Here is a 14776-nt window from a genome sequence, read left to right on the forward strand (position 1 = left end):
AGTTTGTTATGCAGTATCTACAATATATCTGTAGTAATACAAATTATATGTCAAATGGTCGGTGCAAGCCCAATTCAAAAACTCTTTTCAGATACAACCTTAATCCAGCACCAAGTCTATTATAAGTCAATGGGTTGCATACAAACAGTCAATTTGAAGACTACTGTTGTATCGGTTCCCCAGTGCCTGCGTGATCTCTGCAGCTTCTTCTGGTAAAGGGAGAGTCCTCTTGAGCAAGTGGATCCTCCCAGTAGATTTCTGAAACAATAGAGTGTAGAGAAGCGCACAAGAAAGGCACCCCTAGTGAAGCCTGTTTTTACTAATGTATTTGAGCAAAACAACGTTAATAGAACCACTCACGTGATTTGACCTCAATCAATATGAGGTATAGATAAGACACAGGTTATAGTTGGTACAGACGATCTCTCCTTCTGTTTTCCCTTATTCCCAGTTGTCCCCTGTAGTCCCTCCAGAACTGTATTTCCACAGTGTAGTTTCTTTGAAAGTGAAAGCCAAGTCCACTCACAGTATGGGGATGATTAGGGTTATATAACAATAAGTATAAGCCTTAAACCGCACAGTGATGTTCAAAGCTAACAAATTTATTAGTACATGTACATAACCACATAAGAATACATATAGTGTTAAAAAGCCACTGCAATGGCTGTAAAGAAAATGCAGCACGAACGGATGGGATCAGTATCAGTACTTGTATACTTCAAAATCCCTCCGTTATTGAGCTGCTTGTCTGTAGCAAAAAACTAGGCCCACTCTGCACCAGGTGACTCTTAGGTAACGATCACACAGTTCTGTGTGATACAATGTACCCAGTGTACCTGTATCAAACGAGTATCGGGCCGTACGTGTGGCGGGGGGCGGAGCCTTACGCGTTTCGAAACACTATTGGTTTCTTCGTCAGAGGTAGGGGCCGCCCCCCTCCTGTCTGGCTTTATATTGCGTAAACATGGCTCTGTGTTAGAGTAATTATTCATAACGCCGCCATCTTTGTTGATGGCAAAATCACCTTTGCTAGATAGTGAATATACATGGAAAGTCTCCTATGTTCGTTCTTTTCAAAATCTTCATATATATAAAAATGCAGTGTATCTTTACATTGTTTCCAATATTTACACAATAAGTTTACTATGTATCGAAAAAGTTAAAATATATTAAAAGCGTATTTCTTTACAAGCTTCTATTGACCTACAATTTTGGATACATATTAGAAAGTAAAAAATATAAAAGCTTATATAGGTAAGTATATGGCTAGTTACTACCAAATTCTATTATTCTATACATATCTATACTTTGTTCTCTATAAACCCCTTTATACCCTAAAATGTACTTATTCATGAGACTCCCAATTTATAAAGAATATCGTTAAAAACATGTAACAATAAAATATAACGATAAAAATAAAAATCAAAATGAATATAAATATAGCAGCATCACATAATTAGTGTGTTAGATCACATATTTACTGTTTATGGACAATTTTTTGTGGAGTTATAAGGAATTGAGTAATGACCATTCTTTATCTATGTGCTTATAAATATTTAACTATTGAGTACAGGATTCCACATAGAGATATATAGGGAAAATTTAAAGGAAGGCAGCTAGATCTATGTCTTTATTTAACCCATTCGGTTCCAGTGTATTTAACGTAAAAATCCAGAATGTTTCTCTCTTCCTTAGTTCTAGAAGTCTGCTGCCTCCTCTAATACCCGTGTCTACCTGTTCTATTGCTTTTATAAAAAAATCATTTTTATTTCTCTTATGAACTTGATTGAAATGTTGGATCAGAGGTGTATTAAGACTACCTGCTTCAATATTTTTAATATGTTCCAAACATCTGGTTTTGAGGTTTCTCTTTGTACGCCCTATATACCTAAGTGGAGTACTACATGTACACTCCAACATGTACACTACATAATCAGACTTACAGTTGAGTAATTTTTTTATTTTAAATTGTTCCACTTCACTAGTTTTAATTGCAAATTTATTATATTCTTTAGATGAATGTGTGTGTTCACAGCAAACACAGTTCTTTCTAAAACATTTATGGAATCCCTTTATAACTGATGTGGTTATTTTGTTTCTTTGGAGAGTTTCCTTTTTCTTACTTATCACGCTGGGGGCTATTGTTGACTTAAGGCTTAGATTCTTTTTATAAATGACATCAGGTGTATTCCCGATAGCTTCTTTTAAAAGAGGGTCTTTCTGCAGTATCCCCCAGTGTTTTTTTAGAATGTTTTTTATTTGCCAATATCCATCATTAAATGTTGTTACAAATGTAATTTTACTTTTGTTTTTATTTTTTCCTTTATTTTTTTGGACATTTACATTATGTACCAGAGAGTGTCTATCCAGTCGCTTAGCTTTTTTATATGCACTTTGTACAACTGTGTCTGGATACTTTTTTTATTTAAATTTTTGTTGTAGCTGTTCTGCCTCTTTCTCAAAGTTCTCTATTTCTGTACAGTTCCTTCTGAGTCGCTGAAATTGACCGTATGGTATGTTCTCTATCCACCCTGGATGGTGAGCACTTCTGGCGTCCAGATATCCATTTGTATCTGTCTGTTTTCTATACAGACTGCTATTTATCGTACCATTCAGGGTGGACAGAGTGACATCCAGAAAGTCCAGAAAGTCAATTTGAGTGTTGTTTATAGTGTCAGTGAATTTTAGGTTCATATTGTTCTTATTTAGATATTCCACAAATAGTTTCCATTCCTCCTCCTCTCCTTCCCAAATGACTATGATATCGTCTATGAACCTACGCCATAATTTAATCTGGCCGTACTTATATCCACTTTTATCATACACCATGTCTTTTTCAAATGCCCCCATATACAGATTAGCGAAATTTGGCGCACATTTGGTGCCCATCGCAGTCCCCGTTTTTTGTATATAGAACTTATCTTCAAATAAAAAATAGTTCTTTTCAAGTACAAGTTTAATAGAATCTAAAATAAACATCTTTTGATTCTCTGCCATGTGATCTGTCTGTTCTATAAACAGTTTTATAGCACTTATACCTTGCTGGTGAGGAATAGAGGTATATAGGGCTGTTACGTCTAAAGTGGCCCACTTATAGGTAGGTCTCCACTCGAATTGTTCTATAATTTGTAAAAGATGTGGGGTGTCTCTAAGGTATGATCTTAACTCCATTACCATAGGTCTTAAAAATATATCTACATACTCGGACAATCTGGAGGTAAGGGAATCAATACCCGAGATTATCGGTCTGCCTGGTGGCTTATCCAGATTTTTATGTATTTTTGGGAGGTAATAGTATATGGCTATTTTTGGGTCCTGATTAGCTAGATATCTCCACTCTCTTATATCTAAAATCTTCTCTTGAAAACCCCAGTTTATATGTTCCATATATTCATTAAGTAAAACATTAGTTGGATCACTTCTCCCTAGGCATCTATAGGTCTCCCCATCTGACAGTTGCCTATAGGATTCTTCTAAATAATCTTTTTTGTTTAGGAGGACTATTTGTCCGCTTCCCTGATTATTATTTCCTCATTCTCAGCTAGTCCCTTTAAGGCCTGCTTTTCTTTTAGGCTTAAATTGTGTTTTTTAACTTTATAGTCTTTACAGAGGGCGATACATTCCTGTAGTATTATATCCTTAAATTGTATGATGTGTTTGCCTTGAGACTGGACCGGGAAGAAAATAGATTTAGGCCTTAGATTACTGTTTATTATACTTCTTGTCTCTTCTACATCAGAAGTTCCTATTTCTTCATTTTGGTTCAAATCTATTCCCATAATATTTGTAAGTTCTATGTTCTCATTTTCCAGATCTATTAATGCTTCTAAAGTTTCTTTATCCGATTGAGTTAGAGCATTTATATTTCTGCTGTTCTTTTCTTTTTCAAAATGTCTAATTAGCATCATTTTTCTTATGAACTTGTTGACATCTACGAACAGCTCAAAGGGGTTTGGCTTTTTAGTAGGGGCAAAAGACAGGCCTCTTTTTAACAGGTCTGTTTCAATTTGGTTGAGATTATATGTAGACAAGTTGAATATCTTGATCGTCTCACAGGGGTCTCGTTTCTCTTCTTCTTTTTAAATTGTAATGCCCTTCCTGCTCTACATCCTCTTCGTTTTCTAAATGTCTTTTTCCCCTTCTTGATTCTTTTGGTATATCTGTTTGCCTCCATTCTAGATGTATGTGTTGAGGTTCTACTCTCTCTGGTCTCTCTAAATATATTGTACTCTGGGTTCGTCCCTGAGGTGTCTCTCGTGAAAATTCCTTGTTTGTTGTGTATTTCTATTGTAGGGGTTCTCACCTAAGTTCCACATGTCATTATCATTCTGTTTGTTGTCCCTGAATTCTTTTTGTATGTAGCTCCTATCCATATGAGAGTTATAATTCCCTCTATTTCCGTAGTTGTTTCCCCTACGGCCTCTCCTATTTCTGCCTCTTTGTGCTTGAACATACGTAGGTTTATCTTGTGTATAAATATTTCTATCATATGGTTGACTATAGCCATACGCTCCTCTATGTGAGTCGGATGTATGTCTATTATACATAGAGTTATTACTTTTTGTCTTATTACTGTTATTCTTATTCTTTTCTGGAAATTGAAACTTGATGTTTGGTGTGGTGACTGATGAGGGTCTCCTCTCTATAAGTCTACCTCTATTTGATCTATTACTGGCTGGAATGTTATTATTTGTAATTATTCCTGGGGTGATAGGAGTATTAGGAATATCTGCTTCTATTTCTATGTTACCATTATTTTCTGAATGTTTAGCCAGGAAGTCTCTTTCAAATTTCTTTTTCTTTTTCAATTTCAGATCTCTTTCTAGTTTTATCATTCGTTCCCTAATCTCTCCATCCAGTTTGTCAAAATAGGGGTCACCTTTAAAGGGGGGAACTTGAATTTCTAATTTTTTAATTTCTGCTGTTACTTTTTCTAAATTCGCTTCCCTAAATTTAATGATTATTTTCATTAATATAATAAAACTTTCCTCTAGAGTAGATTCCCATTCCGTTAATAATTCTATATCCGTACTGTTGAATATAGGGGTTTTTGTCAATGTGAGACCTTTGGGTACAATCCCTGCTTTTAGATAGGTTTCTAGCCCAATTATATCACACCAGTTCTTTATTTGTAATTTGCTTAATTTTTCAATTTGTCTGAATAGTTCTCTAGGATTTGTTACTGTTACTTGCCCATCATTACCTTCTACAATTTGTATATCTGTAGAGAGTGTTCTCTTTTTATGATTAGGGTCAAAGTAAATACCAAAATTATGGTTAATTTCATATTTCATATTAAAAATATTGAAGCAGGTAGTCTTAATACACCTCTGATCCAACATTTCAATCAAGTTCATAAGAGAAATAAAAATGATTTTTTTTATAAAAGCAATAGAACAGGTAGACACGGGTATTAGAGGAGGCAGCAGACTTCTAGAACTAAGGAAGAGAGAAACATTCTGGATTTTTACGTTAAATACACTGGAACCGAATGGGTTAAATAAAGACATAGATCTAGCTGCCTTCCTTTAAATTTTCCCTATATATCTCTATGTGGAATCCTGTACTCAATAGTTAAATATTTATAAGCACATAGATAAAGAATGGTCATTACTCAATTCCTTGTAACTCCACAAAAAATTGTCCATAAACAGTAAATATGTGATCTAACACACTAATTATGTGATGCTGCTATATTTATATTCATTTTGATTTTTATTTTTATCGTTATATTTTATTGTTACATGTTTTTAACGATATTCTTTATAAATTGGGAGTCTCATGAATAAGTACATTTTAGGGTATAAAGGGGTTTATAGAGAACAAAGTATAGATATGTATAGAATAATAGAATTTGGTAGTAACTAGCCATATACTTACCTATATACGCTTTTATATTTTTTACTTTCTAATATGTATCCAAAATTGTAGGTCAATAGAAGCTTGTAAAGAAATACGCTTTTAATATATTTTAACTTTTTCGATATATAGTAAACTTATTGTGTAAATATTGGAAACAATGTAAAGATACACTGCATTTTTATATATATGAAGATTTTGAAAAGAACGAACATAGGAGATTTTCCATGTATATTCACTATCTAGCAAAGGTGATTTTGCCATCAACAAAGATGGCGGCGTTATGAATAATTACTCTAACACAGAGCCATGTTTACGCAATATAAAGCCAGACAGGAGGGGGGCGGCCCCTACCTCTGACGAAGAAACCAATAGTGTTTCGAAACGCGTAAGGCTCCGCCCCCGCCACACGTACGGCCCGATACTCGTTTGATACAGGAACACTGGGTACATTGTATCACACAGAACTGTGTGATCGTTACCTAAGAGTCACCTGGTGCAGAGTGGGCCTAGTTTTTTGCTACAGACAAGCAGCTCAATAACGGAGGGATTTTGAAGTATACAAGTACTGATACTGATCCCATCCGTTCGTGCTGCATTTTCTTTACAGCCATTGCAGTGGCTTTTTAACACTATATGTATTCTTATGTGGTTATGTACATGTACTAATAAATTTGTTAGCTTTGAACATCACTGTGCGGTTTAAGGCTTATACTTATTGTTATATAACCCTAATCATCCCCATACTGTGAGTGGACTTGGCTTTCACTTTCAAAGAAACTACACTGTGGAAATACAGTTCTGGAGGGACTACAGGGGACAACTGGGAATAAGGGAAAACAGAAGGAGAGATCGTCTGTACCAACTTATACCGGTGTCTTATCTATACCTCATATTGATTGAGGTCAAATCACGTGAGTGGTTCTATTAACATTGTTTTGCTCAAATACATTAGTAAAAACAGGCTTCACTAGGGGTGCCTTTCTTGTGCGCTTCTCTACACTCTATTGTTTCATATATATATATATATATATATATATATATATATATATATATATATATATACAGATATAAACTAAACTAACTTATGAAAGAGGTTGTAGTGTGAATGTTTAAGGGTTTCAAAACACTTAAGGTATCAAGGTAGTATTTCTTCTTTCTCTAGTAGTCTATGGCCACATACCACCAGTACTGGCATGTAAGAGAAAAATATTAAGACATAAGATCTTTAAGATGATGCAATGCCTCAGACTATAGCCCTGATACAATGTTAAAGGGACATACAATCCAAAATTTGTTATTTAATAATATAGATAAAACATACAATTTCAACCAACTTTCCAAAGAATTATAGTGTTCTGAGCCTCGTGACAAGACAGCACAAGCTTACTGGAGGTGAACGATAGCCCAACACAATCGTTCCTAATATAAATATATAAAGTGCAAAGTAGGAGCGCTGTCTTCATAAGAAGAGTGGCTTAAGTGTGGGATAGAAATGTATTATATATGCAAGTGTAACTTTATATAGAACATGCATACAGTACCTGGCAGTATGTCGGACCATGTGCAGTTACAGGATGCACAAATTATATCAGTAATATTCAATTATAACTGTTATATTCAATTATAAGCAAGTGCACATGCTTGAGAAACTTATTAAACAAAAAGTTATACACAAATCAACAGAAGGTGCAAAATCCCCCCATTTTTTTTTTAAATTAAACAATAGAGAAATAAATCATAAAGTCTCCACTGTGTGCGATCGTGCAAAGTGTGCTAGAAATTATAAGTGGTTTGTGAAATAAATGTGACTAGTCAAAACATTATATCTACTGGTATATAAAAAAGTAACATATATATTTTGGTCTGATGAGTTACTACAAACTCAACATCTCCAAGACAGAAGCATTGTCCATAAATGTGCCTACCCAAGACCTCGCTGATCTCCAGAGATTAAATAAATTTCGTTGGAACTCAGATTCAATTAAAGTCTTAGGGGTATTTTTAAGTCCAGACCCCAATCACTGTTGCCCTAAACTATGCAGAAAGATTTTCGTAAATTGCTTAATACGTGGGAGTTCAGAGAGATCTCCTGGACGGGAAGAATTGAGGCAATCAAGATGTCATTCTTGCCCAAGATAACCTATCTATTTAGCTGCCTACCACTAAATATCCCCAGACCTATTCTTAGTAGATTACAGAGCCTAATCACTACATACATCTGGAAAGATAAACGCCCCAGGACATCTAGACATACCTTAGAGAGGCCAATTGCTCAAGGAGGCTTATATCTTCGTAATCGTATCCTCTATTATAATGCAGCAAGGCTATCACACCTCCTCGGGTTGGAACAATGTAGAAATATCTCCAGGATGGTATTACATTGAGGCCTCCCTTCTTCCACCACACCTCTCACCCCCCCCGATCTTATCTGGATACCCCCCCACCATAGGCAGGAACTCCACAAAATGCACCCCATTTTACAGGATGCCTTTCAGTTTTGGGATCAAATCAGGCATACCCCGAATATAGCCCCTCATCCATCCCCGGACCTTACCCTAGCCAGCGCTTTACACTGTCTTCCGGACTCCCACTCGGAATTTTGGCAGAATCTACAGATTCACTTTTTAATGGACTTCTATGAGAACAATTTGTGGCTCTCACACCCTCAGTTCTGCAATAAATTTGACCTTCCTGTTCATTTACGATTTGAAGCATTTCGGTTGAGCGCTTGGTTACGTTCTTGGGGATATCCTAAACACACACTCAGATCCCTGTCACATTGGGAAAATAAATGGACTCAGGTTCATAACATTAAACACTCCTTATCTTTTCATTATAACCTACATCTTAACTCTCATACACAACAGAAGATTTCACAGCACCAAGCATGGGAAAGGGAGTAAGGTTTTATGGTTTACATCAGTACCTGGAATGAACGAATCTCTCTAACCAAAAAACTTCTACATTGTGCCACCCTATGGGAACTATTCTATAAAATTCTGGTTAGATGGCATTTAGTTCCAACCACCTTGCACAAAATTTACAATACCCACTCCCCTAAATGCTGGAGGCAATGTAACGGCACAGGTACAGCTTTAAATATATGGTGGTCCTGCCCCAAAATTCAACCACTATGGAAGAAGCTTTATGAGGTCCTCAATGAACTTGATATTAGGCCCTTATTTCTACCAGAGGTATCCCTGTTACACATGCAAACACCAAATTTAAGCCCACCAACAGAAGCCCTGACGATCTACCTATTCATGGCTACTAAACTAGCCATAGCTAAGTCCTGGAAAAATAGAGAACCACCCTCTTTTTCACAGATTCTATCCACTATTAAATGTATCAGACAGATGGAGCAATAATCTCACAGGGTCTTAAACAAAGTAGATTTCTTCACAGCAACCTGGGCGCCATGGCTCACAAAATTCCCAGAATAGACTTTAAAAATGGAACCACAGCCTTAAGGATAGTTGCCATTGTCCTCCCTTTCTTTTCTTTTTTTTTTTCCTTCTCTTCCTTCCCTCCTCCCTACCCTCCCCCCCCCCCCCCGGTTCATACCTTCTCAGGTTTGAAACCTCTACACCCTATGCAAACAATACTGACTTAATAAAGGGACAATTCTGACCTCTCTATATAACGGATATAACTATTCATGATATAATATTGTATGCCTTATATATAGAAAATGAGACAATGAAGTCTTATATAGAAGAACCTTTTTTTCATACTTTTTCATGTCACATTCTCGGTATAACTTACATAAAAATCCTTTCATTGCTTATAATATTTATATTTGCAAGAACTCTGTACACCTATATTGATTTAAATTGTGAGGTAAGCCTATTTCCATAGGTTCTTAACTGTACCATTTGTTTGTCTCAATAAAAAAAAAAAAGTAACATATATAAAGGAAATAAAAAAGAGTGCCTTAGGGCTACTTTGTAGCAATGTGAAAAATGCAACACTGTCTATTGTAGATCCTTGAAAAAGCCAAGCTGTGATTGGTGAAACGTACATTGGAGTAGTGACATCACAAAAGGGGTGGAGCCTTGTTCCTTACTGGACTAACAGAGCATTCATTGGACATTGTGATACACACAGTCTTTTGTTTGTAGTAGTCTATGATTGGGACAGTCTCATTATATGCCTTGTGACTTGTTTTTAAGAAATTTGTTATACTTTTTAACCACTTCTGATTCATCCTTTGGATCTGGAACATCCTTCTTTGCCTTGCCTCCTACTAGGAGCTTCCTGTGCCTATATATCTAGAGCTTGATTTTGAAGCTCTAGACAATGTGAGTTCCTTTTCTAGGTTCTGCTGTAAATTTCACATAACCACAGAATTTCACTATATGTGTTTCTTCTTTTTTTCCCCTGAGGTTCACCTGCTGAGCATTACCACCGTGATAACCTGGGACGTTTATCCTTTTTGTGCACCATCACATTTGTTTTTGTATTTTAAAAATCATATGTAATTGACTAAAAGTTAATGTAGTTCACATCTTTAGAACTATTTTTATTCTAAAAGTAAATCACCTAGTCTCTTCCCAATGAAGAAAAGATCAAACAATTTTCTGCTTAAAATCATAGCACTAAAATAATTTACTAGTTACCAGCGGGTTGCAAATACAATTCCACATCGGAATTATAATTACGAATTATCTTCATGGAAATTAAATGCTTTGCCTCAGTGAATATTTTACAATTTTTTTTATATTACTTTATCCAACTGAAAAACAACAACATTGCCCTGATAAAATTGTGTCCACCATAAAATGAATTTGTTTTGAGGCAATGCATTTAGGGCCAGATTTCAAGTGGAGTGGTATTTAACACTTCCACTTGATTTTTAACTCCAATAGAAGTAAGCTATATAGAGGTATATATATATATATATATATATATATATATATATATATATATATATATATATATATATATAAAGGTATCTATGAATAAAAACTTAGAATGTGAAATATTTATAGTAAATACACAGTATAACACTTTATTAAATATGAATATTGCATATTAATCAAGTGCATTTGACTTACAAAAATTAATATTTTAATAATTACCATTAAAAAAAATCTGTTTTTACTATTTTTCTTTTTTTATGACCTGAATACTGTACATTCTTTTATGCTTTTCAGCAACATCTTAACTTGATGCTTTTGACCCAGAAAAGTTTGGAGTCCAATTGTGTTTGATTGAAAAAGTAGCATTTATTTTTAATTTTGGTACTGGAGGCTGTAAATATGTGAAGTGTTTGTCTGTAGTGTGGTAATTCTTCCCTAGTTTAGCGTCAGATTTTTTTTTTATTATTAATGGTGACTAAAAAAAAGTATGATATTTAAGTTGAGTTACCTGTTTAATAACCTAATTCTTTAAATATATTTAAATGTTTCAGTCATGTTAGTTTATTAGTTATAGTTTACTTTTAAATAGTTAAGACTTTTTTTCACACTGCTTTTTCTTTTAGCACATACTGAAAATACTGAAAAAGCATCATTCAATGCCAAATATAATTTACTCATTTACTGGTTTGTGTTTGCAAAAAAATATGTTTAGTACCATAGTTGAATTTAAAAATAAGAAGAGATATGTGAAGCTTATAGACTGATGCCATTAATCCTTGCTTGCATTCTTTTGAGATACTGGATTTCTTCAAGTAGATGAGGGTACATATAAATCAAGTATAGAGTAAAAAGACACTGCATTAATGAAAAGCGAAGAGTAATACTTGCTAGAACAGTTCATGTCTTTACATAATTTTTGTGGCTCAGTTGTTTTTGTTTTACCACATGATAAATAATTTTTTGCATTGTTTGAAAGAAATTTTCTTTTTTAATGTCACTAATCTGTGATACAAGACAAATATATGCATTATTCATATTCAATGTTTATATTTTATTCTGTAGGTTAATAAAATACTTTCTAAACTTTTATTGGATATTCTAAAATAAAAAAGAACATGTAATAATATTCAAAAATTCATCACATTTTCATAATGTAAAGGTAAATATATATATATATATATATATATATATATATATATATATATATATATATATATATATATATATATATAATTATTATTTTTTGTGCTGAGCAATTTACACTTACCTTATGGAAATTGACTACAATTCCCTTCGAATCAGAATGATTTAAAAAATTCAACACCACCTTGTTTCTAGAAAGATGATACTATTTTACTTTCTGGGAATCTTATACAAAATAAGTTACCACAACTGTGCTACAATATAACTGGTTTGGGGTGTCTGAATACGAGTTATGGCCATTTGTCTAATGATATAGAGCTCATGACTACCTTCCCAGAATTGATTATGCAACTTGTTTATTTACATGTTTTTCTTGGTCATAATAGCTCTCCATGGGCCTGATATTCAAAACCTCACCAGCATTGAGAGAAATCACACAAAATCTTTGGGCTTTTTTTAGGCCTTGTATTGTAATGTAGGAGTCTCTGTTTCACATAAAGAAACACCACATAGCAACATAAATATTTCTTAAGACAAAATTTGTGCTTCTAGTTTTGTTTAGGGGTTTCGCCATACAGATGAGACTTCTTAGAATATCTCATCTGAACAGCACGTTTTTAAATATATCAGGAGCTATGTGACTTTTATTACTCCCTGAACTTTATTCCGTGACACTCGGATTAAGGGGTATTTTTCTTTAGGCTGTGTAAGCATTTATGTATGTTGGTGTGTTAGTGTTATTGAACGCTGTAATTAACACAATTTGATTGTTTTAATGTATATCAAATATTAGTGTATGGATAGATTTACAAGGGAGATTGGATTGTCCTTTGTTATTTTAACACTAAGCATGATGTAATGCTGAAGTAGTCTATAAAGAATGGCAAGCTTAGAGCTTATATGGAATATCTGGGAGTTGCTAGAATGAGGCATAGTTTGCTATACCTTGTTTGTGATGTTGCCAGCAATAAAGGAATTATTTGTCAGAAGCTTTAAGGGTATATAAGCTTAGAGTAAGCATAGGATGTTTAAAAGCCTCTTGAAACAGAAAGGAAACATAGATGAACAAACGGTGATGTCATTTTATTTACTATTTCTCTTGGTAATGGTTATCTCTGTGTTTAAACTTTGTTGCAATAATAAGTTAATTGTGTTATATATCTTTCTTTAACAAATGTGTGGCTGATTACTTATGAAAATAAGTATGGTTATTTTCTCTTGGATGAATTTATCAATATAAATGAAGATGTATTTGAGTGCAAAGGGCTTTAATGTATATATATATATATATATATATATATATATATATATATATATATATATATATATATATATATATATATATATATATATAAGGGGACTGCACTTTCAGACTAGACTGGGTACCCATCCTGTGACCCTGCAACATACACAAGCCTGGGTGCTCAATAGTACTCACAGTCACTGCACTGTCCCCAAAGTCCCAGGCAGTTAACCCTAGACAAGTCTGGGTGCAAGGCCCGTAAGATGTGTAGATAGATATAGATAGATAATAAGATTTGAATAGGTTGAATTCAATGGACTTTGGTCTTTTATTTCAACATCATCTACTATGTTACTGTTTTACTATGTTAGATAGATAGATAGATAGATAGATAGATAGATATACATATTTTACATAAAAAAATCATCAAATATGTATAGACATATTTATATAAGAATAAAAAGAACATTCTTCTATCTGAAGAACATTGGAATGTGAAATATTCATAATTCATGGTGGTTTAGCACTCTTGAATAAATGCGATAGGTAAGCATTTGAGTATGGGTGTTATTTTTTTTTTCAGTTTTCACGCTCCATTGAAGTCTATAGGAGAATACATTAAGGTGTTGCAATATTCGAAGTTCAGCTCTTTGCGCACATCCGGTTTTCCCTCACATGCTAATTTATAATATGAGTGCAGCTAGGAAGATTATAGGTAGCGCTAAATAAATAACTTACTCAGCTTAATCACCACACTGTGTCAAAAAATAAAATGTATTAAAAAACATGTGCATAAATATACATATATATTAATAACCACAGTAGAACATACAATAAAAACACTAAAAAAGGGGAATAAGGTCCATAAGAGAGTCCTCCCTATGAGTTACCTTAAATATATTTTATGCACATGTTTTTAAATACATTTTATTTTTTGACACAGTTTGGTGATTAAGCTAATTAACTCCTTTATTGCAAGTTTTGCGTTCGTGTTTTAACCCAGAAAAAATGGTAATATCAGCTTTAAAACAGCACCGCAGCCATTACAAGTCTTGTCAGTATAGCTGTACCGCAAGCCTTTTAGCCTGTAACGCAACGTCATTCCCGCACTCGTAAAAATTATGTTTTTTCATGGCACTTCCAATGTGCAGCCATTACAAGTTTTGTGTTCTGGCTAAAAAGCTTGCGTTACACCCTATAATGACAAGATCCGTAACGCCATCTGAGAGCAGTAGTTATGAGTTTTACACAACAAAACTGGTAAATAAAACTCATAACTAAAGTGTTACAAAGTACACTAAACACCCATAAACTACCTATTAACCCCTAAACCGAGGCCCTCCCGCATCACAAACACTATATTAAAGTTATTAACCCCTAATCTGCCGCTCCCAACATCGCCACTACTAATACAAATAATTAACCCCTATTCCGCCGCACACCGACATCGTTGCTACTGTACTAAAGTTATTAACCCCTAATCTGCCACCCTCCCGCATTGCAAACACTATTTAAATATTATTAACCCCTAATCTACCGTCCACCCACATAGCCCACACTATACTAAAGTTATTAACCCCTAATTCTTCCGCCACTATAATAAACCGATTAACTCCTAAACCAAAAGCCCCCACAATGAAATATACTAAATAAACCTATTAACCCC

General features: G+C 34.1%; 1 protein-coding gene across 1 annotated transcript in view; it reads right to left on the reverse strand.

Annotated features, from left to right (window-relative positions):
• The window catches only part of CSMD3 (CUB and Sushi multiple domains 3), a 1747434-nt gene that overhangs the window by 83966 nt on the left and 1648692 nt on the right, over window positions 1–14776 (reverse strand).

This window comes from Bombina bombina, chromosome 5 (assembly GCF_027579735.1).
Source record: "Bombina bombina isolate aBomBom1 chromosome 5, aBomBom1.pri, whole genome shotgun sequence".
In the NCBI taxonomy this organism is placed as follows: domain Eukaryota; kingdom Metazoa; phylum Chordata; class Amphibia; order Anura; family Bombinatoridae; genus Bombina; species Bombina bombina.